The sequence below is a fragment of the Chenopodium album genome, chromosome 2 (assembly GCF_948465745.1).
Source record: "Chenopodium album chromosome 2, dcCheAlbu1.1, whole genome shotgun sequence".
Taxonomy (NCBI): domain Eukaryota; kingdom Viridiplantae; phylum Streptophyta; class Magnoliopsida; order Caryophyllales; family Amaranthaceae; genus Chenopodium; species Chenopodium album.
The window spans coordinates 29,038,882-29,066,532 of NC_137835.1; the positions used below are offsets into that span (position 1 = coordinate 29,038,882).

The 27,651-nt window shown below is 36.6% G+C and overlaps 3 non-coding genes across 3 annotated transcripts; all 3 read right to left on the minus strand.

Moving 5' to 3' along the window:
* Positions 1-10,629: 10,629 nt before the first annotated feature.
* On the minus strand, positions 10,630-10,736 carry LOC145606754 (small nucleolar RNA R71). Its single transcript, XR_014105427.1, has one exon. It is a non-coding gene; the product is annotated as a small nucleolar RNA R71 (small nucleolar RNA).
* A 10,966-nt stretch (positions 10,737-21,702) lies between these two features.
* Positions 21,703-21,814, minus strand: LOC145608945 (small nucleolar RNA R71). Its single transcript, XR_014105958.1, has one exon. It is a non-coding gene; the product is annotated as a small nucleolar RNA R71 (small nucleolar RNA).
* Positions 21,815-24,908: 3,094 nt separating this feature from the next.
* Positions 24,909-25,014, minus strand: LOC145607575 (small nucleolar RNA R71). The gene has a single exon (XR_014105586.1). It is a non-coding gene; the product is annotated as a small nucleolar RNA R71 (small nucleolar RNA).
* Between the last annotated feature and the right edge of the window lie 2,637 nt (positions 25,015-27,651).

Sequence of the window (27,651 nt, forward strand, 5' to 3'; positions counted from 1 at the left end):
GCTCAAGCTATTTCCTTTTTCTCTAATTGGAAGAGCTCAAGAGTGGCTAAACAAGGAAGTGTAGCCTAATTCCTTGAGAACTTGGGATGAAGTCCCTAAAGAATTCCTTTCTTGTTTTTTCCCTTAAAAGACAACGGCAGAGGCAAGAGCCACTAGTGGAAAAAAAGCCATCCGTAACGGGCAGAGGGCATTACGTATACTGCCGTTACGAATAGGCTATATTATTTTTAACGAGAAGTGTCTGTTACAAATAACCTGTTATTCATAACGGACATTTCACTTGCCCGTTACAAATAACCCGTTATTCGTAACGGGCATTTCACCTGCCCGTTACAAATAACTCCATTATTTGTAACAGATACATGTTTTGTCCGTTACAACTTACAGGATTATTTGTAACGGACATGTTATCTGCCTGTTACAAATAATGTCTCCCCCAATTTAAAAAAAATACCAGCACATGCTGGACACATGCCGGACAGCTAGCTAGCACAATTATTTTATTAAATAATAAGAGAAAAATTATATTTTATACAAGTACAATATAGACTTTATATATAACAATATACATGTACAAATGTTATTGAGTATACATTATGTATAAAAAATGGTACACAATACTTTAAATTTCATCTTTATACCCAAATAAATAGAAATTCAAATAAATAGAAATTCAAAATCACATCATCTCTCTTGGACACCATATCTTCTTTCGTGTAGGATTTTCCTCAAATGGTTCCCGGAATAAAAATCATCAATATTTTCCTCCTGAACACAAAGAAACACAAATAATTTCAACTTTATTTGATTAAAGAAGCCAAAATGAAGCTAAGCACATAGATCTTTTAATGAATACAAGAATAGTTTTCTTCCCTGAATAAGAAATGTTACGATACTCTTCAGTTTAGTGGCATGACGCTTTATGATAATAGTAGTCTAGCATTAAAAATCTGTTACTAGATAAAAAAATAAATGGGTAAAATCATCCAATATCAAAATTCTATTTAATTCGCATGCACGTGAACTTGTACCTATGCCGCTTCAAGTACATTCTCTCTACCTTTTCCCTACCTCTTAATCCCATTTGCTGCCTAACTGATGGGTTTTTTAACAAATACCTGAGACTTTTAGCTAGTACTTTAGTCCCTGGACGTCCCACGGGATGGAGGAAGCCTGTAATATTTTGCTCAACTATTTCTTTTGTACCACCACTATCTGTTCCAAGTACCTGCCCCATAAATTTAAGTATAACTAATCATACTCCATTCCATGTAAATCAATTAAGAATAAGGGGCAGACCTTACGGTTCATTTGATAGGAGGTAACATATAGTATAATGGCAGTAAAAAAAATAGAAAATTTGTCAAAAATAACACCACCTTTAAGCGGTCTTCCCTAAATAACACCAGCTTTTGATTATTCCACAATAACACCACCTTTGATACACATCTGCCAAAAATAAAACATGACCGGTTGGTAACCTATTTAAAAGGTTACCTTGGACACGTCTCACTCTATCACTGGTTAATTTTTTTAACAATTTTTTTTAAAAAAAAATCCTTAAAATAAAAAAAAAAACTTAAAATTGAAAAAAAAAAAAACAGAAAAAAGGAAAATCCCCCACCACCGCCACCTGCCAGGGTTGCCACCACCACGGCGCCTGAAAACCCTTCCCCGTGTCGGCTTAGCCTTTTCGCCGGTCGTCTGCACTATAAAATCCACCATCAGAAAGTCGAAACCCCTTAAAACCACTTGATCGATTAGGGGTTTTAAGGTTTTTGGATGGTGGTTCAAAGGGGAAAGAGGTGGAGACGGCCGATGGAGGGGCGAAATGGGTTCGCCGGTACATGGGAGGCGGTTTGTCCGACAATCGGTGAGAGGAGGGGGGTTTTCGAGGGGAGGGAGAATGGTTTTAGGGTGGAGGAAGGTGGTTTAGGGGAAGGGGAGGAGGGGCTGGGTGGTCGGGCTGGTACCGCCGAGGCGCCGAGTACGTACAAAGCTCTAGTGAAAGGGGAAGGTGGAGACGGCCGGTGGAGGGGAGGAATGGGTTCGCCGGCATAGGGGAAGGGGTTTGGCCTGGCCGGTGGTTGGTGAGGGTAACGGGGTTTCCTAGGGGAGGGATAAGGGTTTTAGCGTGGAGGAAGGTGTTTCAGGGGAAGGGGAGTGGCTGGGTGGTCAGGCTGGTACAGCCGGGTACGGAGCTCTGGTCGCCGCGTGGTGGCAGCCCTGGCGGGGTGGCTGTGGGGTTGTTGTCGTTAAGGGGGAGGGGTTCTCTTTTCTTTTTTTGCAGTTTTTTTTTTAAGTTTTTTAATTTAAGTTTTCTTTTTTTTTTATTATTCATTATATTTTAGAAAATTTGTTAAATTAAAAAAAATAAAAAATTAACCAATCACATATGTGACATGTGTCAGATGTATCCTATAAAACAGGTTACCGGGTTTTTGTTTCATTTTTGGAAAATGCATGTGAAAGGTGATGTTATTCTGGAATAATCAAAAGGTGGTGCTATTCTTGGAAGATCAGTGAAAGGTGGTGTTATTTTTGACAAATTTTCCAAAAAAAAATTAATGGTAATAATTTACTCCATTTTAAATTTTATGTTCCAACAAATTATTTACATAATGCAACTCCATTGTCAAACACATGCTTCTTCACATATGAACAATACCACTCAATATGTCCTTTAAAGCGGCAATGATAGTAGTAAAATTATAACACATACACAAAAATAATTGCATTGGCATGATACTTTAGACATTTATAAATTTATTTCATTCATGTCATATAAGCTTCTGAAAGGGGTGTTGTAACTTTCACAAGACTAAGTTTCATCATATAAGCTCATGACAGTATATTACTAAATAATGGAAAATTCTAATTCAATGTCCAAATTCCAATCATCTTGTAAAACTAAATGAGAAAATTATAGGATACCTCAATTTTTGTAATCCACAAAAATTTTAAACATAATCCAAATTCAATGCACAATATAGGACAGGCGGCTTAAAGTAAGATCAAGTTCTCAAAATAATTCCTCAAAAACTTAATAATTCCACAAAAATGCAAATATCATAGCAAATCAATGCAACAAACACAAACAACAACCAAATCCGAACCTTAATTAACAGATGTACCAAATTAATTGAAGAAAAATTTGGATAAAAAATAACAAATATACCTGAGCAGCCTTATAGGTTGTAGGCGTCGTGCGAAGTGCGCCTACATTAAAGCATGTTGTGAATATGCTTGGCACTCATAGGAAGTGAGAATTGACATAATACTATTAGGGACAAAGAAAAGTAGGGAGCCGCCAACAAGTTTTTAAGGAACTTGTATACCGTTCACGAATCAAAAAAGGCAACCACGAATAAAGGGACAACGATAGGCAACAACGATTGACCCGTGAAGGTTACACCCCATTCATAATCCATGATATTACTAACTCCATATGGTTTGGAACCACGAAAAGGAGGATCGGAGATGATGGTACGAAGTGAGTCATGGAGTCACATTTTCCCGTATTGGCCTCTACTCGATTCTTTAGTGAAAAGTGATTCCTGTGATCTCAAAGGCATACAAATAAAATATTCAATTTGCTCCAAACTATTATTAAGCTAAATTGGTTTATTATTAATGCAACACATTATTCTAAAATATTTGTGATCACTTGAATTAAATAACAAGATTAAAAAGGATCTTAAACAGGTTGTCCAAATTATCTTATTAGGCGTGATTTTCAATTACATATTTCCTTTAAACATGCAAAATGGTGATCATAAAAAATATAATAGAATTATCATTAATATTGGAAGCAATTTAACAATAATAACATTAGTCAAATCAAATATAAAAAAACCTAATCATGATACTAGCAATATTAAAATAAAATAAGAGTAATTAAATTAATTAATTACTCACATTCCGCGCGTTCCTTGAATTGCTACATCATGAATAAACTGTTAGTAACTTCAATAAAAATATAAATCAAATGAAAATTAAATTAAATAAAAAGTAGAGGTGATTTGTTTCATCCTCAGTTAATTATACCGTTCACGCCTTGGTTTAAGTATAGAACTTTGGGTATTGTATGGACTCCTTGAGCGCTTAGGGGAAGTATTATGAGAGAATAGGATGGCTAGTGTTTAGGCTAAAGAGGGAGAAAAGAATGATTTGATGATCAAGCTTGTTGATGATTGGAAAAGGGGTGATATGACCTCTATTTATAGAGAAAAAAAAAAAGAAGAGTCGAAAATTAGGATAACATCCGAATTAAATCGAAATAAAACTCTATAGACAACAGTTTTTGCGGTTTTTGTTTTTATCATATATTTCAGATATCGGAATAAGATAAATAATATGTGGTTGAAAATCTCTTGACGTCTACTTTCTAACCCAATTGGAATCAGATTAAAATATTTTGTAGAATAAAAGATATGACCGAAATAGTGAGACGGTGTCAGTTTTGAATATAGTTTGATATTTCATTCATATCTTTTCCGTTATATCTCGGAATTGATATTATAATATATCATTGGAAAGATAATTTCAAGGGATATCCAACCATATAAAATTTGGATAAAAACTATGAGGCAAGAAAATAATATCTGTCTATCTTTGAATGTCTTTCAATTCGAATAAAATTAAGACTTTTAAAAAATGGAGTTTTATTTAATTTCAAACTCTTTAATCTTATCTTTTCAAAAATGATAATTATGATCTTTTAGAAACTTATAGAAGTTTCTAATTAATTCTAATTTGTTTAGGAATTGGTTTAAATTATTTGGACCCTCCACATGATCATTGGGTCGTAGTTAAGGTGGGCTTAGGTTCGGTTTGGACTCAGTTTAATATTTTTGGTCATAACTTATTCGTTATAACTCGAATTTGGACTTATAATATATCGCTGAAAAGCTCTTTTAAAGACCCATCAAAATATTTGATCATTGGACCCAGATTATGGACCAAAATAAACTGGATTAAACGTTTTTATAAAAAGGACACGAAATGAATGATTTTAAAGGACACAAAATGAATTATTTTGGGTTTAAAGGCATGAAAAGAGGAAAATAAGTTATTGTTTGGGGATATGAGCTAGAAGTTGGGTTGGTTTATGAAATTGAAATATGGATTTAAGCACTCCAAGATTAAATACTCAACCCGACCAATAATGGCAGTGAAAGGTTGTTCATCATCGGGTTTGGTTTTGGGGAGACATTTTAAGGTGTCTACAGATGCCCCCACTTTGACTGAGTTTGTAGAAACATCAGTTTCGAAAACGATAGTCAAAGTAGTCGATAGGGACGGAGAATGATTTAAGACGTTCTGCGATCCTAAATCACTCTTTATACACCGATACCTGCAGAAAAATGTTAGTTCTACAGATAAAAGAGTAAAGGGATAGAACGCTTATCTGACACCAGTGTATCGGTGACAAAAGAGTTTGGTAGTTTCCTATGCTTGAAGGAATCCACCGGATGACGTTTGTTCAAATGCTTTCCATGCCTGAGAAAAGCCGAATTATGAGTTTGGTAGCTTTCTAAGCCTGAAGAAACCTACTAGATGATACTTTCCATGCTTGAGGAAAGTCGACATATGAATTTGGCGGTTTTATATGCTTGAAGAAATCCACCGGAGAATTCTTTCCATGCTTAAGGAAAGTCGACAGATGATTTTGGCAGCTTACTATGCTTGAAGAAATCCACCGGATAATACTTTCCATGCTTCAGGAAAGTCGACAAATGATAAGATTGCAGGTCTTTGTGTATCGAGAACCTTGCGCCGTGAAATTTAGTTTGTTCGCTTGTCCCCGAACGTGGGTTGTAATTTGTTCACTTGTCCCAGAACGTGGGTTGTAAATGGTCCGCTTGTGCCTGGACGTGGGCTGTAAATGGTCCGCTTTTCCCCGAACGTGGGCTGTAAATGGTCCGCTTGTCCCCGGACGTGGGCTTTAGATGGTGCGCTTGTCCCCGGACGTGGGCTATAGATGGTCCGCTTGTCCTCGGACGTGGGTTGTAGTTGGTTCACTTGTCCCCGAACGTGGGCTGTAGATGAAACCTGCAAAAATAAATTTGCCAATGGACTCGTATATATTGTGATTGACTTGACCACTGACTTGACCAAGTTTGACTTGATGTGACATGACATGTGTATGATTTGTGAGTGTGTGTGTGTGTGCAGACACAAGCAAACGAAGATGCAAAAGCAAAAAACTTCCGTCAATTTTGTCATGAGATGAGTGGAGGGTACCGACTCTCTCCCGAGAAAGACGTGAAATTTTTTTTTTATTTTCGAACTTCCCTCGATGAGAAAATTTTAAAAATGTTTTTTAATTTCCCCAAAAGAAAAGTTATGAGACGAAATGAATCGCATGGATTATATTACTTGTCTTGAAAATAATTTATGCATGATGCATGTTCTTAGGCCAGGAGGCTAAGGACAACTACATCATGTGACACGATAGATGAATGAACTTAGGTCATGGAGCTAAGCATCATATATGGTGTAAAGAAGCAATCTTGAACGTTACTTAGGTCTGGAAGCTAAGCACATATATAGATGAAGTGATTATTGCATAATGAATATTGCTCAGGTCAGGAAGCTAATCAAGTATACAACGTTTCTTCTAATGAATGTTGTCCTGAAAGATGATGAAACATGCACAGTGTTGAAAAAAGATTCCATTATAAAGGGTTCTTAAAGGGAGGATGATATGGATATGGATGTGTGAGTGAAGTGTGTGAATGTGATATTAAGGCTGGTTGTAAAGGTTATGGTGATGGAAATATATGTGAGAAGAGTCAAAGATGATGACTCTTTAGACTGGGTAGGCTAAATGATATGGGTTCAAGCCCTCAAGTCTAGCTCTAGATGGATAGGGGTTAGCATTGGATATTCTTTGACTCAATCAAGCATGGATATGAATATAAATGTGAATATGAATGTGGCCGCACCTCGATGTGAGGTTGCCTACGTATCCGTTAGGAATCAAGCCAACGTAGCTCTATCCAAACTTTGCACAAGTGTATGTACAACTCAAAGAGGTCTTTCAAGGGTTGTAATGCGGTTAAGTTGATGGTTTAAAGAAGAAAAGGGTACAAGGCTCAAGACCCGAGAGAATCCCAGAGATGTGTCATTGTGAATTTAAAATTTTGGAATTTTGCAAGTTTATTTTATTTTATTTTATTTTCTTCTTTTATTTATTTATTTATTTTTGGTCTTTTCGTTTTTTTTTTCATTCTTTTGAATCAATGTAGACAATCTCATATCATGCGGTCCATCACTCACTTAGCATTCATGTTTCTCAGGCACGGTACCAAGCACTCGATAAGAGACGCAATTCGAGACGTGTTCGTATCAAAGACATTGGAACACTTGCCTTTAGACATTGCGTTTATTGTTGCTTTGCTTTTTTTTTTTTTTTTTACTTGATTTTTGAATGTTTTACAATTACACATCTTCCAATCCCAAGGTTAAGTGAATGTGGGTCAAAGAAATGAAGGCCAAACGTTAGACGAGGCTCGAAGTGGTTGATGAAGAAATGGAATGTGATCGAACGGTTAACAGGGAATGACAGGGTTGGAAAGGTGCCTTGATAAGTGACTTTTATGTCATTTTTAGGGTGTTTGTTGAGTCGTATTCCGGCTTATTTTCCAATAATTTCACTCCTTTTATCCTTTATTTCTATTATTTTCTTATTCTCGTCTTTTATCTTTTTGTTTTGAGTATTTTAGTAGTTTTTAATAGTTTTTAGCTTATTTTCTTAATTTATTTAAACTATCTTATTTTTTTATGTTTATATTTTAAGTTTTTAGTTCTTGTTATTTAATAAGTTCCTAGTTTCTCTCATTTTCTTATTTTATTTTCATGTTTGTTTTCTTTATTTTATTTAATTTCTTTTGATTTTATTTTCAAGTTATTTTATTTTATCTTTTTTCTTTATTTTATTTTATTTTACTCGTGGTAATACCCTCGTGTTTCTGGTTGTAGGTGTTTCGGGTTTCAAAGTCATATTCGTGTTCGGGGTCCGAGGTTTGAGGCAAATGCACAATGCCAAGTTGCTGCCCTCTTGCTAGCAGCTTATCAGACACCACTCTCCCTCCTTATCCTTCACCACACCAGTCACGCACCACTCACTCCCCTGCTCCCCTCAACAATACCAACTGCAACAGCAACAGCAACAAACACACCACCTCCAATCACCTTCCCCTACTTCCTCACGCAAACCCCAACACCTCCAACCACCACGCAACTCCCCTGTTTCTACCAACCGCCACTAATCTCCGCACCTCCAACCACCTGCCACGCACTCCCACCAATATCAGCCTTCACAGCCACCATTAACCCCTGCTCTAGTTCATCTTCTCACCTTCACGCAACAACAACCACCGAATCCACCATCAATCATCAAACCACCTCCAACCACCAGCTACCGCATCTCACACCCCAAAATTCGCACCTTCCTCACCCAATACACCACCACACAGCGACAACAACAAAAGCAGCCAACAAACCACAAATTCACCTCAAATCAGCCCCAATTCAGAGTAAATAGTAAATTAATCGAGTTCGGGAATACCCATTGAAGAGTTCGGTCGAAGTAAAAGGGCGAAAACAATCAGAATCATTCGAACTTTTCTGATTTTTATATGTGTGGTCGAACACACCCATGGTTCGATCGAACCAGCCCATAGTTCGGCCGCACCTACTTTCGGTCCGATCAACCACCTCACGAGCTTCGCGCATGATATTTAATAAGAACGATTTGATGATGATTGAAGGTGAAGCTTTCCAACCATTGATTAATTGCGATGATGATTATGCGTGGTGAGGGTTTTCAGCAGAGCAGCCACGAAAGGAAGAATAGGATGGGCTGATGGGGGGATTTGTTGGTTTTATTAATTTAATTTTCTTTTATTTTTATTTTCTTTTCTTTTCTTAATCCTTTTTATTTCTTTCTTTATTTTATTTTTCCCCTTTTATTTTTCCTATTTTTCCTAAGTTGTTTAAATACCCATTTTTGGGGGGAAAATCCATCTATTGTTCTAATTTCTTAATTAGTTTTGGGAGAGCTTCTCTATCTTAGGGTTAGATTAGATAATTTTTAGTGAGAGAAAATAGATGATGGCTCAATTTTTTTCCAAGATTCAATTTTGCTCAAGTTTGACTTTCAATCAAGCAAGAATTCAAGTTTCCATCTTTCATTAATCCTTTCTTTAGTAATCTCTTCTCCTTTTCTTTAGTTTTATTTATTTGCTTTATTGTTGTTTATTCTTGTTAATCTTATTAGTTCATCTAGCTAGTTGTTATTGATTTCATTGATTTTAATTATGTTTTGTTTTGAGTTTCTTGAGTTTATTTCTAGTGTTGATATTGTGTTTAATCTCCCTTCTCTTGGCTAAACTTTTGGCTAGGGGAAGGGGGTGGAAGATATGATTTGATATTGGATGAATGATGATGGTTGGATTGAACTTATACCATATATTGATGAAAGACATGATTTTTATTAGCTTGGGATTATTGTTGCATCCTATTTGATGTTTTCTAGTTTAAATGCATGAAAGTGATTTGAACTAGTTTAGGATCACCTCTATTTTAATGATTGCATGAGAATGAGTTATTAAAGTTGAGTTTTTATGGATTGTGCTTCTTTATTCTCTTGATTTGATTGTAACTAATAGGATGCATGAGAATGATCCTTATTAGTGTAGACCTCTTTCATTGATTTGCCTAGACTATTGCATGAGAATGAATTGTTTAGGTGGAACCTTGTGTTCTTTGGCATATGTTTCATGATAATCACCATTATTCTCCTCTTTATAATCATATTGAACACCCCCGTATCCCTAGCGTCATTTTCTATTGATTTTAATCATCATTTTCTTGCTTACTTGTAGTTTTAGTGTTCTACTCAACAAAACCAACAAAAACAATCCCCTTTTCACTCTTGCATTAGTGACATTTGATGTTGAATTAGCGTGCTTCCCTAGTGGTTCGATCCTTTACTTGCCACTAACTAGTTTAGTGTAGGTTTAGGTATTATAAATGATTAATTTGGTTAGGGTGGTAGCTTAACGACCTATTTACCCTCAATCAAATTTTGGCGCCGTTGCCGGGGAAGTGGCTTGTTTAACATTTATTTTTGCTATTGTTAGAGTCATTTTATTCGCTTTCCTTTCTTTCATTTTGCTTGCTTAATCCTACTTGTCATTGCTAATCGTGTGCTTAGCTTTGTTGTATTCAAAGAGAGATATGGCAAGACAAGATGACGACCTTCTTTTTAGGGAGTTTGGGAACCTGGAAATCTATGAGCTCACAAGTGGTATACTTCTCCCGACCACCGAGACTAATTTAACAATCCATCCACAATATGCTAGGATGGTGCAAATTGAGCAATTTTCTGGAGGCGTAAGTGAAGACCCCATTGAGCATTTGGACCGATTCCTTGAGTTGTGTGCAATGATGCAAACAAATGAAGTGAGCCAAGATTACATTCGTATGCATCTCTTTCGGCAATCTCTCACCAGAAGAGCAAAGAAATGGCTCAAGCTTTTGAAGCCCAACTCTCTCACCACATGGAAGGAAGTTGCAAAGGTCTTTCTCAAGAGGTTCATTTCCGATGAGCAAACCACAAAGATGAGGAGGAAGATAGCTTCCTTTGAGCAAGAACCGGATGAAACTCTTGGGGAAGCATGGGAAAGGTTTAAGGATTTGATTAGAGCATGTCCTCAACATGAATTCAACCGTAATTTGCTCTTGATATTCTTATATGATGGCTTGGAGCCAATGTCAAGGACCAATCTAGATGCAGGTGCCGGTGGCCAATTGATTAAGATCCCTCAAAGCCAAGTTGAAGCTATAATTGAAGAAGTGGCTACTAGCTATTCTTTATGAGTTGGAGAAAGTCGGCCAACTTAAGCACATAGTTGAGCTCTTGAATGAAGGTCTTTCCAAGTTGAACTCAAGTGTTAGTTTGTGTTCAAAACCTTCACAAATCATTGATTTCTCATGTGCTCGTTGTGGTGGGACGGATCATGATGCATCCTATTGTAGAGAGTTAAATCTCAAGCATGGTGAAGTTTTGACTTTGAGGTAAAAAGAGTTTGTAACCCAAGCTCAATCCCAACAACTTCAACAACCTCCAAGGCAAGAAAACTCCTACCCCCAAAATGGACCTCTCTTCAATCCACCAACCCAAAACTTTTCCTACCTTTCCAACCAAGTAGAGAACTCTCAAGATCAAAATCATGACCTATTTCCTCAAGTGTATGAAGAAAAATCCCCACCCGACCACACACAAACCCAAATTCTTCAACAACGTCAAACTACCACTCCACAATTCCAAGAAATCAAATCTTACAATGAAGTTGTTGATTCCCAACTAGCCAACACTTATTCTCTCCATTTAACCACAAAACTCCCCTTACAATCATCTACTAACCCTTCACACACTTATCAACCCAAAACTTGAAAGGAGGACAAGGTTGTAGATAATGTGGTTGAGAAGAAGGTTCAAGAACAAAATGAGGAGCCATTCGATTTTAGTGAACCAGACAAGTTTGAAGGCCCGGTTCCCTTTCCTTGTAGGCTAGTTGAGAATGTCGTTTTGAAGAGCCCTATGGCGGTGAGAGTATGTAGAGTTGATGTGGTCGATGATGTGATGGCTAATGAGAGCTTACCTCCACGTGATGATAAGGTGACAATGAGGTATGATGACTTCCTTGAAGTTCCCGCTTGGTTTGAAGGCTCTCTTGAGGAAGGTGAGGTTGCCCATCCTAATATTGAGGATTCCAAGCTCGATCCACCTTTTAGAAGGAAAAGAAAGAAGAGTAAAAAAAGAAGAAGAATCAACAAGACGAAGGGAAAGAGAAAAGATGAGCCACCATTGGCTCTTGATTCATTCCCTCCTTTTCCTTGTGGTGATGTGAGACCTCAAGGAGTTCTAGTTCTCAAGTTTGGGGGCATCTATGATTCAATCCTCAAGTTGATGAGGGTGATGTTCTTTAATCCACCTTGAATGAGGTGAAGGGTCAAGCTAGAGACCATAAACAAGCGCTTCCCGGGAGGCAACCCGGAGGATTTCTAACCCTTTTTCTCCCCCTCCTTTCTTTTTCTTTTTGTTTTCTTTCTTTTTTCTCTTTTAATGTTTTCTTTTGTGTCTTGTGTTGCCTTGTAGTTTGCTTTTTGGACGCTTGGAGCGGAGTGAAATTTGGTGAACTCGGATTTATGCTCCTTTTTTCTTTTAAGCTAACCTCTCGGTGAGACCTTTCTTGTTTTCACTCTTTTACTTTTTCTTTGAGTGCTTAGTTTAGGTTTAGCTTAGGAAGAAGATGAATGGTTCGAGGTTGCTTGAATTTGGTTCTAAGGAACCTGGGATCGTTGATGTTGTTATCAACGATCACTTGTATGACGATTGGGATTTACTTGGATTATATGCCTCGTTTGTGAACCTTTTAAATTTCTTCCTCTTTCTTTGGTGTTGTTTTTCCCTTTTGTGTGACAAACATGACTATGACAAGTTGAAATGATTTTGATTTGGATTTTGCTCATTCATTTGGATTTGTGTGCCTTTCATTCTGATGTGTCTTTGAATGCTTATCTTACTAGTTGATGAGGGTTTACACGGTTTGAGAGTGCTTGTGGTTGAGAAAGACAAATTTTAAGCTAAGGTAGCACGGTTTAGAACTATTGAGGAAATTTGAACTCCTATTTCACGGGAAAGTGGTAAGATGGGGTTGCTCTCTATGGTGGATAGGATTCCCTTGGTTGGTATTTGCTTATTTCTTATCTCGTGTGAGCGTCATTTGTTCTAGCCTTCATAATTCTTGTGAGCGGCATTTAGGATCCTTAACTATGCATATATTAATCTTTGTGTTGGCGTCTAGCTCCCTAGATCGTGACCATATAGCTCTAGAGGAGGAAGAGGGCATTTTCAACTCATTTTTCTTTATCTTGTTTTTATTTTGTTACAAATTTGGTTTTCTATTTTGCATCAACCTACTTATTAACCAATTTGAGCCTAATGTTTCCCGCTCTTGTTTAAACCGCGTTACAAACCTAATGGCCTTTGTTTACCAACCCTTTTAGTTAGTGAAGCATTGGCATGTGAGGTTTGAGTTTTTTGTGAGTTTATCATGAGCAAGAAAACTTTGTGAATTGGTTATAGTAAGGTCTTGAAAGTTGAGCTTGAAGAGAATATGCATAAGAGTTTGAGAAGAAAGATGCAATTCAAGAAAATCAAATGAAGTTTTAAGAAAAAGCCGTCCAAAGTTAAAAAAGGCAAGGACACAAAAAAAAATTTGGTTTCGTTTTCTTCCCTAGTTTAAGCATTCAGGACAATGCTTCGTTCAAGCTTGGGGGGGAGCGTTACTTCGTTTTTGTATATTTTGTGTGTTGGCATTGAATAAGCTTGGGGGAGATGGCATTATTGGTATTTTTGTTTGATGTTTGGTGATTTCTTGAGTTTGTTTTTGAGGTTTGATCACCCTTTTGCTTCACTTAGGAAATATCACAAAAATTTTCAAATTTTTACCCCGCCTTAACCCTTTGCCTTATGTTACAACCCTAGTTAAGACCCTTAGACTTTAGAGGGGTGAGGTCAAATTCCGGTGGAGGGAGATAGATTTCAACCCTATGGAGAGAGTATGCATAGTTGAGATGTCGGGATGGCCTTATGATTCTACATAAAAAATTTCTTTTTCCGGTTCCCTCGAGGAATCAGGAGGAGCTAACTAAGGGATGATTTTAAGCTAGTGGAGAGAACGTGGACCGTCTTGGTTGGGGCTAGGGCGGAGAATGAAATCATTAGTTCTCTATGCTTAGCTTAGGTTTGTCTCTTTCAACCATGATCATCTCGGAACGTGTATTCCCTCATTTAATTGAGAAAGGCAAGCATTCTTTGGTGCATGTCTCTACGTTTGAGTCCAAATGGAGCATTTTCTATCTAAAAGCTTGTTTGGTTTTCTTAAGCCTTGTCATGTTATGTTGGTCGTGGTTGTGTTTGCTTTTCTTTTTCTTTTTGTTTGCCTTGGTTTTATTTAGAGTTGTGGGTTAAACTCTTAGGACACCCTCACGAGAGCACACTCGTCCTCTAGGGCGATCTAGGAGTTTAAAGGGCTTGTCTTTAGTTGCTAAAATTGACCGTGATTCCTACGAAAGTGAGTTAGTGTACATTCTTATTCTCCTTTAGTGTCTTAGCTTTGCTTGAATAATTCACTATCCTTCTCTCGTGTTTCATTTTTATTTGCTCGAGGACGAGCAAAAGGTTAGGTTGGGAGAGTTTGATAAGTGACTTTTATGTCACTTTTAGGGTGTTTATTGAGTCGTATTCCGACTTATTTTCAAATAATTTCACCCTTTTTATCCTTTATTTCTATTATTTTCTTATTCTCGTCTTTTATCTTTTTGTTTTGAGTATTTTAGTAGTTTTTAATAGTTTTTAGATTATTTTCTTAATTTATTTAAATTATCTTATTTTCTATATTTATATTTTAAGTTTTTAGTTCTTGTTATTTAATAAGTTCCTAGTTTCTCTCATTTTCTTATTTTATTTTCACATTTGTTTTCTTTATTTTATTTAATTTCTTTTGATTTTATTTTCAAGTTAATTTTTTTTTCTTTATTTTATTTTATTTTATCTCGTGGTAATACCCTCGTATTTCTGGTTGTAGGTGTTCCGGGTTTCAAAGTCATATTCGTGTTCGGGGTCCGAGGTTTGAGGCAAATGCACAATGCCAAGTTGCTGCCCTCTTGCTAGCAGCTTATCAGACACCACTCTCCCTCTTTATCCTTCACCGCACCAGTCACACACCACTAACTCCCTGCTCCCCTCAACAACACCAACTGCAACAGCAACAAACACACCACCTCCAATCACCTTCCCATGCTTCCTCACGCAAACCCCAACACCTCCAACCACCACGCAACTCCCTTGTTTCTACCAGCCGCCACTAATCTCCGCACCTCCAACCACCTGCCACGCACTTTCACCAATCTCAGCCTTCACAGCCACCATTAACCCCTACTCCAGTTCATCTTCTCACCTTCACGCAAAAATAACCACTGAAACCACCATCAATCATCAAACCACCTCACGCACTCCCACACCTCCAACCACCATCCACCGCATCTCACACCCCAAAATTCGCACCTTCATCACCCGATACACCACCACACAGCGCCAACAACAAAAGCAACCAGCAAACCGCAAATTCACCTCAAATCTGCCCCAATTCAGAGAAAATATTAAATCAATCGAGTTCGGGCAAACCCATTGAAGAGTTCGGTCGAAGTAAAAGGGCGAAAACAATCAGAATAATTCGAACTTTTCTGATTTATAGAGGTGTAGTTGAACACACCCATGGTTCGATCGAACCAGCCCATAGTTCGGCCGCACCTACTTTCGGTCCGATCAACCACCTCACGAGCTTCGCGCATGATATTTAATAAGATCGATTTGATGATGATTGAAGGTGAAGCTTTCCAGCCATTGATTAATTGCAATGATGATTATGCGTGGTGAGGGTTTTCAGCAGAGCAGCCACGAAAGGAAGAAGAGGTTGAGCTGATGAAGGGATTTGTTGGTTTTATTAATTTCATTTTCTTTTATTTTTATTTTCTTTTCTTAATCCTTTTTATTTCTTTCCCTTTTCTGATTTCTTTCTTTATATTATTTTTCCCCTTTTATTTTTCCTATTTTTCCTAAGTTGTTTAAATACCCATTTTTGGGGGGAAAAATCCATCTATTGTTCTAATTTCTTAATTAGTTTTAGGAGAGCTTCTCCCTCTTAGGGTTAGATTAGATAATTTTTAGTGAGAGAAAATAGATGATGGCTCAATTTTCTTCCAAGATTCAATTTTGCTCAAGTTTAATTAAGTTTCAATCAAGCAATAATTCAAGTTTCCATCTTTCATTAATCCTTTCTTTAGTAATCTCTTCTCCTTTCCTTTAGTTTTATTTATTTGCTTTATTGTTGTTTATTCTTGTTAATCTTATTAGTTCATCTAGTTGTTATTGATTTCATTAATTTTAATTATGTTTTGTTTTGAGTTTCTTAAGTTTATTTCTAGTTTTGATATTGTGTGTAATCTCCCTTCTCTAGGCGAAACTTTTGGCTAGGGGAAGGGGGTGGAAGATATGATTTGATATTTGGATGAATGATTATGGTTGGATTGAACTTATACCATATATTGATGAAAGACATGATTTTTATTAGCTTGGGATTATTGTTGCACCCTATTTGATGTTTTCTAATTTAAATGCATAAAAGTGATTTGAACTAGATTAGGATCACCTCTATTTTAATGATTGCATGAGAATGAGTTATTAAAGTTGAGTTTTTATGGATTGTGCATCTTTATTCTCTTGATTTGATTGTAACTAATAGGATGCATGAGAATGATCCTTATTAGTGTAGACCTCTTTCATTGATTTGCCTAGACTATTACATGAGAATGAATTGTTTTGGTGGAACCTTGTGTTCTTTGGCATATGTTTCATGATAATCACCATTATTCTCCTCTTTCTAATCATATCGAACACCCCCGTATCCCTAGCGTCATTTTCTATTGATTTTAATCATCATTTTCTTGCTTACTTGTAGAATTAGTGTTCTACTCAACAAAACCAACAAAAACAATCCCCTTTTCACTCTTGCATTAGTGACATTTGATGTTGAATTAGCGTGCTTCCCTAGTGGTTCGACCCTTTACTTGCCACTAACTAGTTTAGTGTAGGTTTAGGTATTATAAATGATTAATTTGGTTAGGGTGGTAGCTTAACGACTTATTTACCCTCGATCATGCCTCAAATCATTGGTGTACCTTGTGTTTAGTTCGGCAATTGATTTTTTTTCCTTTTTTTTTGGCGAATGACATAATCGAATGCAAAGAAAATAAATGTTTATTGATGGAACATGGCATGCATATAGACATAAGGATAAGGAGAACCTATATATGCTAGACTTATTAGGGGAAAAGGGTTGAACGAAAGAAAAAAAAAAGAATGAAATCTTATATGGGAACTTGTCTTGTGCTTTGTCTTCATGGTTGCTTATGCATTATTTTTTACCGCCAAGAGGAACAAGAATTTTGTTATTGCTGATGCTTTGATCGGAAGAAAAGAAGGAAGGAATGACGTTCCCCTTATTCTTCCAACTATTGCCTAGTTATTTTAGACTCAAGTACTATTTAAGGAAGAACTCACTTAATGCATTCACTCAATACTTGGATTGAAAAGGAAGAGTGTATGAAACGATTTTGAAAACTGATGGAAAATACTCCACTCATTCCTATTACGACAGAAAACGATGCATGCATGGTCCTAGTATACGATCATAAACAATATAGTGCATTACTCGAAGACAAAGTGTGTGCAATGACTCAACATATATGATTAGGTGAGTTTATTAAGATTCATGGTATGATCGCATGGAAAGATTTGAGGACGTTGTGAAAAACATAGGATCCAATGACCAAATAGCAAGGAAGACTAAAAGACAAACTAACTTGATTCATTTTGTCCAATTTTAATGTTTATTCTATTTACTAGGTGAAAACGGTCCATTAGAAATCATTAGTCATAAATAAGATCAACCACAATCAAAGACAAAGAACACATGTTAAGATTAGCACAAAAAATCAATCACAAGAAACTAGGAAGAGGACTAGAATTCTAGAAGACTAATGACTCATGGGTATAAGAAAAAAAAAATCTATAATCCTATGTTATACGAGTTGACACAGATTAAAGGAATTAGGTAAGACTAGCTTGACTAGAAAAGATATAATGAAAAATTACAAAATGAAAAAAAAAGAAAGTTGACGCTAAAAAGACACCTAAACTGGACATGCTGTAGTATATCGGTTATAACTTTTTATTTGTGACTTTGATTGGGATGAAACCAACTCCAAATGAACGATAAAACTCGGGGCTACACATCCATAGGTTGTATGACACGTAACTCTTTCTAGAACTCTAGATATGAGCAAAACAAGTTGACTCTTGTGCAGTATACGGGAATTAAAATCCGGGTGACTCAAAAAATTAAAAAAAAAAAATCTATGGCTCGACTCTAATAATAAAAAAAAAAGGTTTGATAAGAGAAAAAAAAATAATTAAAAAAAGTCAATAAAAAAATGCACATATAAGCATATCGTCACGCATGATGCAATGAAATCCGCAACCTAAAGTCAAGTTCTATGTTCGACTATAGTCAAGCTTTTGAGTGTCAAAGGGTACCATGGTTAAGACTTTGGACGCGTTAGCAAAGTAGCCTCCCTTGAGGGTGTATGCCAACGCGCGGCTCTGCGAGTTTGTGATGAAATCGAACTCGACTCCATGGTTGGGGCGGATTTAAAAACTCGGATGAACCCTTATTGCCATGAGCGTTTTCGGGTTGATAGAGCATAAATCCCCCGAGCTAGCCACATATGTAGAACACATACTATTGTGGCAAAATAGGTAACCTAAAAAAATCATATGCATATGTGACAATGCCAATTAAATCGCAGGAATACAATTCAAAAATCTTTTAAGTCTCATCCACTCATCTTAATTAAATACCGATCACTCAAATCGATAAATAACCAAGAATCCTCCCCAGTGGAGTCGCTAAATTGTAGGCGTCGCGCGAAGTGCGAATACGTTAAAGCATGTTGTGAATATGCTTGGCACTCATAGGAAGTGGGAATTGACATAATACAATTAGGGACAATAATTAGGGACAAAGAAAAGTGGGGAGCCGCCAACAAGTTTTTAAGGAACTTGTATACTATTCACGAATCATAAAAGGCAACCACGAATAAAGGGACAACGATAGGCAACAACGATTGACCCGTGAAGGTTACACCCCATTCATAATCCATGATATTACTAACCCCATATGGTTCGGAACCACGAAAGGAGGATCGGGGATGATGGTACGAAGTGAATCAAGGAGTCACATTCGCCCGTATTGGCCTCTACTCGATTCTTATAGTAGAAAGTGATTCCTGCGATCTCAAAGGCATACAAATAAAATATTCAATTTGCTCCAAACTATTATTAAGATAAATTTGTTTATTATTAATGCAACACATTATTCTAAAATATTTGTGATCACTTGAATTAAATAACAAGATTAAAAAGGATCCTAAACAGGTTGTTCAAATTATCATATTAGACGTGATTTTCAATTATATATTCTCTATAAACATGCAAAATGGTGATCATAAAAAATATAACAGAATTATCATTAATATTGGAAGCAATTTAATAATAATAACTTTAGTCAAATCAAATATAAATAAACCTTATCATGATACTAGCAATATTAAAATAAAATAAGAGTAATTAAATTAATTAATTACTCACATTCCGCGCGTTCCTTGAATTGCTACATCATGAATAAACTGTTAGTAACTTCAATAAAAGATATAAATCAAATGAAAAGTAGAGGTGATTTGTTCCAAATGCTCAGTTAATTATACCTTTCACGCCTTGGTTTAAGTATAGAACTTTGGGTATTGTATGGACTCCTTGGAGCGCTTAGCTAGGGGAAGTATTATAAGAGAATAGGATGGCTAGTGTTTAGGCTAAAGAAGGAGAAAAGAATGATTTGATGATCAATATTGTTGATGATTGGAAAAGGGTTGATATGACCTCTATTTATAGAGAAAAAAAAGAAGGGTCGAAGAATTAAGATAAGATTCGAATTAAATCGTAATAAAACTCTATAAACAGCAGTTTTTGCGGTTTTTGTTTTTATCATATCTTTTGATCCAGAAAGCGAAATAAGATAAATAATATGTAGTTGAAAAGCTCTTGACGTCTAATTTCTATCCCAATTAGAATGAGATTAATATATTTAGTAGAATAAAAGATATGGCCGAAATAGTGAGATGGTGTCAATTTTTAATAGAATTTGATATTTCATTCATATCTTTTCCGTTATCGCTCGGAATTGATATTATAATATATCATTGGAAAGATAATTTCAATGGCTATTTAACCATATAAAATTTGGATAAAAAATATGAGGCACGAAAATAATATCTATCTTTCTTTGAATGCCTTTCAATTGAATAAAATTAGGACTTTCAAAAAAAGGAGTTTTATTCAATTTCAAACTCTTTAATCTTATCTTTTCAAAAACGATAATTAGGATCTTGTAGAAACTAATAGAAGTTTCTAATTAATCCTAATTGGTTTAGGAATTGGATTAAATCATTTGGACCCTCCACTTGATCATTGGGTCGTAGATAAGGTGGGCTTAAGTTCATTTTGGACTCAGTTTAATATTTTGGCCATAACTTATTCGTTATAACTCGGATTTGGGCTTATAATATATCGTTGGAAAGCTCTTTTAAAGCCCTATAAAACTATTCAATCATTGTACCCATATTATTGACCAAAATAAACTGGATTAAACGTTTTTATAAAAAGGACACGAAATGAATGATTTTAAAGGACAAGAAATGAATTATTTTGGGTTTAAAGGCACAAAAAGAGGAAAATAAGTTATGGTTTGGGGAAATGAGCTAGAAGTTGGGTTGGTTTATGAAATGGAAATATGGATTTAAGCACTCCAAGATTAAATACTCAACCCGACCAATAATGGCGGTGAAATGTTGTTCATCATCGAGCTTGGTTTTGGGGAGACATTTTTAGGTGTCTACATAGGCGATGAGAGTACTCTCAGTGGCTTATTTCCTCTCAGCACTAGTCTTAGACTCAGCCAAATACCTATGATTATCTCCCTTCATCTTCAAATAAAACACCTTAGAATCACCATTACTAGCAGCAAGAACAAGCTACCAAAAAAATATCGTCACAAATATCAGATAACTCCTTCTTAATGCGAGATCTGTAATCACGATTAACAAAGACAAGAAAAATCATTGGACTCGGGAAAAAGGTAACAAAAAAATACGATTGAAGAAAAGAATATACGAATTGATCAGAAAAAAGCATATTAATTTACAAGGAAGACAATTAACAATAAAATTTCACATTAATTTCACCCGGGTAATGAGAAGGAAACGAAGAAGCGGATCTCTCTAATTTGGCTTGAAATTAACGAACTCCATTAATAGAACCGTAATTTTTACCATCTTCGTTATCACAATCAATACTACTCCAGTCCTCATAATTCAATAAATCAACTTACATCTTCAAGATCCAACAAAATTTATAAAAAATTGAAAAAAACTTCAAAAAATCCCAAATAATGTAAGCTAAAAACACTATAATTCAAAAAGATAACTAAAAATATCATACCTCAGAGAAGAAGAAAAGAAATTATTCTCGTCGTTATTCCGGATCTCTAACATAATCGCACAAAACTGAACAAAACTGCTTAAAATTCCTTAGCAAACCGGAGGAAGGAGATTGAGTGAGGAGAGAGAGCGAGATAGAGAGAACTGAAATGAGAGAGAAAGTAAAAGTTTGACAGCTATTATTGAAACCCTAATAGTCCAATGTAATGGGCTTACTCCTTTTAGACAAGTCTATTTGTATCGGGCAATTTTTTGCCGGATACAATTAAATGATTATTCATAACGGGCTTTATTTTCCTGTTACGAGTAATGTATATTCGTAATGGACATTATTTTGTCCGTTACGAATAATTACTATTTGTAATGATAAAATATATTGCCCGTTACGAATAATCTTTTCGTAACGGATTTTTCTATGCCCGTTACAAATGAGGTGTTACAAATGAAGTTTTTCTCACTATTGAGCTTTGATTAAAGGTTTCAAGAAAAGGACTAGTGAAAGCCTCTATGAAGCATGGGAGAGATACAAAGATTATTAACGCAAGTGTCCTCATCATGGAATCCCCACTTACCTAATCATTCAAATTTTTTATGGTGGTTTGAATCCTCAAGGGAGGTCAACTCTTGATGCTGGAGCTGGAGGCCAAATCATGAACAAGACCGAGGAAGAGGTTGTTGTTATTATTCAGGATGTAGTTAGACACTACATGGAATGTCAAGATGGTAAGAAAGAGACAATAACCAAGAGTAGCACTACGGGATGCTCAATTGATCAACTCAATGCTATCAATAATTTGTCCACGCAAATTTCAGATTTAGGGAAAGTGGTAGTATCTATCAAAGTTAAGCTCGAGAGTGCAACTTTACAAGCACCAATTCTTACCTCCCAAATTAAAGGGAGGGGTACATCTCCTTACCCTAACACTCTTCCTTCTTCTTGTTGTATGATAGTGAATGTTGGTTTTGTGATCTATGTGGAATTAATTATCATGATGCTTCTTTTTTCCCCAATGTTTCTTGTGATAGAAATGATGAATTTGATGGAAATGGAAGTGAGCATGTGAATTATGTTGCTAATAATGATTTTTGACCTAGATTTGATTCTTATGGGAATGTTGGGAATAGGAATTATCGTAACCATGGGAACTATGATAATTATAACCAAACTAGTGGTTATGGGAACCAAAGAACCCAAGGGTTTCGTGGTAAATATAACAACCATGGTTATAATGTTCAAAGTCATGGCCAAGGGTATGAGGATCATAACCAAGGTTATGGAAACCATAATCAAAATCATGGACAAAATCAAGGTAGGGATGATGAGTGTCATTTATGGCACTCATAGGATAGATTTTTTTAGGATATTTTCACTATGCTTTTCATGCTTTTCTTTTACCATTTTGATAATTTCTTCTCTAGTTCTCTATTACTTCTTCTCTCGTGTTTTACTTTCCTTTATGTGCTTTTCTTCGTGTTTTCCTTTTATATTGCTCTTTTTCTCTTCTATTTTCTCTCTTTGGTTTCTCTTGTAGGTGCCTAAAGACTTAGCTTTACAAATGATTCAAGAGGAGCAAAAAGAGCTAATCAAAGGAGTTTCAAGTCTCATGGAGAGGGCTTGGAGACGGCTCGGAGAGGGCTCTCCTCATTTTCTCATTACAGCGGGCGCGGGATCTATGGGCCGCGAGCGCGGGTTTTGGTGCACATTTTGGTGATTTTTTGGCAGGAACTCTCCGCGCCCTATCCGCAGTCTACCCACGGGCGCGAAGATTTTGGAGAGGGCGCTACGGATCAGAGAGACCGCGGCCCTTTGCTTGTCTTGGAACTAAGTCGCGGGCGCGGGTGGCGATGCCGCAGGCGCAGGTCACGATGTCGCGGGCTCGGGCTACAGTACCCACGGGCGCGGGTTTTGCCTAGACTGCCCGTGGAGGTAGTTATGGGTTCCGTACCCATTTCTGCGCGCCCGCAGAGTCTTCAAGGAGAGGGCGCGACCGATTAGCTTTTCTTCTTTGCCTATATATACTCTTGTAAATCCTTTTGAAGAAAAAACTTTGAGACAATATTTCATTTGCTTAGTTTTTAGAGAGAGAAAATAGAGAGAAGTTATAGAGAAAGTAGAGATTGTAATCTTTGGATTTGAATTGTAATTCAACATTGTTTCTTCAATCAAATTTTTGATTCTTCTTCATATCAATCAAAGTTAGTATGATTTCTTTCCTTTGAAATTACTTCAATTGCAATTTACTTTAATGCTTGAATGTTTGATTTAAATTTGAGAATTTGTTGAATGATTATATTTCCTTTTGATTTAGCTTGAAATGAATGTGTTTGTGATTGAATTTATTTTAGCCTTAGAATTCACCATGATTAGTGAGTAGATTAGTTGCTAGGGAGAAGGGGAAGCACGCATGATTGATGATTATTGTTAATTGATGATCCTTGATTGATTTATTGTTGCAATTTAATTGGTTGACATAGTTGTGCATGTGGTTAATTAGACTAGGAGTGATCAACCTATAAGGTTAATCTAGATTGCATTGCAAATTCCAATGCCACGAACAATTGATTTGGGAATTGATTGATTTTTTTTAATTTGATCGTGATTCTCCTTGGTAATCATTCATAGTGAACCCTAGTTTTGTTTATAAGAGGTAACCTTTGAATTCCTTTGATTGCAACTAACGTTTGTCCTTTGCAATGTTTGAACCAACTAGGTGATCTATCAATTAGCATGATTGTTAAGCTTGCATGTGGAACCTATATCCCTTGTGTTTAGCGATTTGATTGAATTCATGATTCTTGTTATCATAGTTACCATACTCAACCATTAACAATTCTTCAATTTAGCTTAACGTTAGACTATAACATGGCTTTGATTCATTCCTTTGGGTTCGACCCTTAGCTTGCCTCTATACTTGTATAAGGTTCGTTAAGCGTTTATAAATTAGTTTAACTTAGGGAGAATTAGATGATGACCTAGTTCCAACCCTTGTCAAAATGGCGTCGTTGCCGGGGAATGACATTGGTGCTTTGTTATAGTTGTTGAGTCTATTTCATTCTAAAAAAACAAAATGATTTTCCTCTTTAAGGCTACACTTGTAGCCGTGCTACTAAACATTTCCTTTGAGTTGTATGCATAGAGCACGTGGTCATTCACTTGTGCCATTTAATCCGGAGATCGAGAGGACTATTACAAAATTAAGGGTTGCTAGGCGATCTTTTAGCTCTAGCATTTCAAGTGAAGAAGAACCGCAACAAGAGGAACAAGCAATAATGGGAGAGAGTCCGAGAATGGCATTGAAAGAATTGGGGATTCCCGGTGCATATAGATTTGAGAGTGGAATTGTTCCACCTACAACACCGGCAAATGATTTTGAAATTAGGCCGGCTATGATCACTTGGATAGAATGGCGACAATTTAGTGGAGCCAAGCATGAGAGCCCGCTAAATCATCTCAAGGAGTTTAAAAAAATATTGCAATACTATCAAGGTGAACGGAGTTTCCCAAGAATTCATCCGCCTCAAGCTCTTTCCCTTTCCTCTCATTGGGCGTGCTTTGGAATGGCTGGACAACGAGGTTAAGCCGAATTCTCTAACGACATGGGACGAGGTTACAAAGGAATTTCTAACTCGTTTCTATCCACAAAAGAAAACGGCAGAGGCAAGAGCTTTGATTCAAGCCTTCAAACAAAAGCCAAGTGAGAGACTCTATGAAGCATGGGAGAGATATAAGGAGTATCAAAGGGGGTGTCCTCACCACGGGATTCCAACCTATCAAATTATTCAAATTTTCTATGGAGGCCTAAGTCCCCAAGGCAAGTCATGCCTAGATGGAGGAGCTGGAGGTCCCATCATGAATAGGACGGAAGAAGAAGTGGTGGACATCATTGAGGATGTTGTGAAGTATTATAGAGATTGGAAAGATGGTGAGAGAGAATCAACTAGCAAGAGTAGCTGTTCGGTGTACTCGGTTTATCATTTGAATGCAATTAACAATCTCTCTTCACAAATGGCAAACTTGGGGAAGGAAGTAAGTGCAATTATGGAAAAATTGGAGAATTCTTCTTCCCTAGCTCCAAGTCTTCCCTCCCAATTTAAGGGGAGAGGTACTCCTTCTAAATCTCATCCCCCTCTTTATTCTAGTAACATGCCTAGTGGTTGTTTGTTTTGTGATGTGTGTTGTTCATATGATCATAATTCTAGTAATTGCCCTCATGCTTTTCTCGAGAGTAATGATGATCTTGACAATAATGAGAGTGAACATGTGAACTTTGTATCGAACAATAATAATGTGCAAAAGTTTGATAACCAAAGGGGTCAGTGGAATAGGAATTACCAAAACCATGGTAATTTTGACAATTATAACCAAGGTGGTGGGTATAGGAACCAAGGTTCTCGAGAGAACTATAACAATCAAGGTTATAGTTGCCAAAATCAAAAACAAAATCATGGTAATAAAAACCAAGGTTATGGAAATCATAATTAAGGTTGTGGTAACCATAAGCAAGGTTATGGTCATAATCAAAATAGGGGTAATTGGAACAATCAAGGGAGAGGCAATTTTTAAAATAATGCTCAAAGAGGCCCTCCACCCGGATTTGCTCCAAAGACTCAAGTTGATAATTCCTATTCACAATCCTCTTCTTCTAGGACTAATTTGGTGGAAATTATTTAAAATCAAACAAAGTTGTTGAGCACTTACATGGCCGTAAATAACAAAAAATTCAATGAAGTGATGACTCATAATAAGATGCTTGAAAACCAAATTTATCAACTTGCTAATGCTTTGAAAGATCATGCTAGTCCCTCTTCTCTACCTTCCCAAGGCTTAGATCCCAAGAGACCCGTGAATGCTATTGTTAAAAGGAGTGGTAAGGTTCTTGAGGAGAATTTGCCTAGGAAGAGTGGAACTAAGGAGGGTCCTAAGGAGGTCTTGATAGAGGACGAGAGAAATGGTGCATATTTGAGTGAGGTTGTGATTGAGACACCTAGAGAGGTGAGAGTGGAGAAAGAGATTGTGAAACTCAAGCTTCCATATCCACAAAATTCATGAGACATAAGTTGGATGAACAATTTGGAAGATTTATTGAAATGCTTAAGCAACTTCATCTTTCTCTACCTTTTACCGAAGTTGTTACACAAATGCCCAACTATGCAAAATTCCTCAAAGACATTTTGAGTGTTAGGAATTCTTTGTATGTGGTGGAGACGGTCAAATTGACCGAGAATTGTAGTGCAATTATAATGAACAAGATGCCACCCAAGTTGAAAGATCCCAGAAACGTCTCTGTCCCTTGTGCCATTAACAAGATGCAAATTGGTAATGCCTTATGTGACTTAGGAACTAGTGTTATCTTAATGCCATATTCGATTTATCAAAGACTTGAGTTAGGGGAACTTATGCCTTCTTAGATTACCTTGCGATTGGCCGATAGGTCAATTAAGATTACCAAGGAGAAGGTTGAGGATGTTTCTTTGAGGGTAAGGAAGTTTGTAATTCCGGTAGATTTTGTGGTGCTTGAAATGGATGAAGATGCTACCATTCCCATTATTCTTGGTAGACCTTTTCTTGCTAACTCGGGTGCTATGATTAATGTTAAGAGAGCAAAAATTTCACTCAAGTAAGGAGAAGAGGTTATTGAATTTGAATTGAATGAAAGCATGAAATATCCATGTTCTTCTCTAGAAAATTGCATGTTGATCAATTCTCTTGATCTTGTTGTATCTTCCATGCATGAGCACTTGCTCCCTCCTAATGATCCTCTTGAGAATGTCTTGTTAAATAAGGATAAGACAGGTGCTCCTATCAAGTAAGTGACAATGTGTGAGGATTTGCTTAATGGATGCATTGAGGAATTGGATTAGCATATATGCATGAATATCTCAAGCCAAGAAACTTTGCAAGCCGCCACTTCAAAGGAAGGTGAAGGTGTATCAATGGTTGAGTTCAAACCTTTTCCATCACACCTTAGCATCAAGGGATCAAGATGGAGCGGTCCTAATTCGGCCAAGAGTGGTTTTCCAAATGTCTTTGTAAAAGTCTCAATGAAAGACTTTCTTTCTCCGTTCAAGGCTAAAGGCAATCGTCTAATGAAGTATTTTGACAATGCTTTTGTTGGTTTTGTTGACTCATTATTTCTCCGCCAACCACCTTAATTGGTGGAGGACGTCGAGCTAACGACGTTAACCAAAAGCGCTACCCGAGAGGCAACCCGTTTTCTAACCTTTTACTTTGATATAATATTTCTCTTTGTTTCCTCCTTTGAGAACTTTTCTTATTTCTCTCTATTTTTTTTTTGTTCTTTTGATCCTACGTACCATGGGAATTAAATCGGAGAAAGTTTCCAACAATTTTAGTGCTAGATCAAGACTTCGTGAGGTTTGGTTATGCTTAGAGGAAAG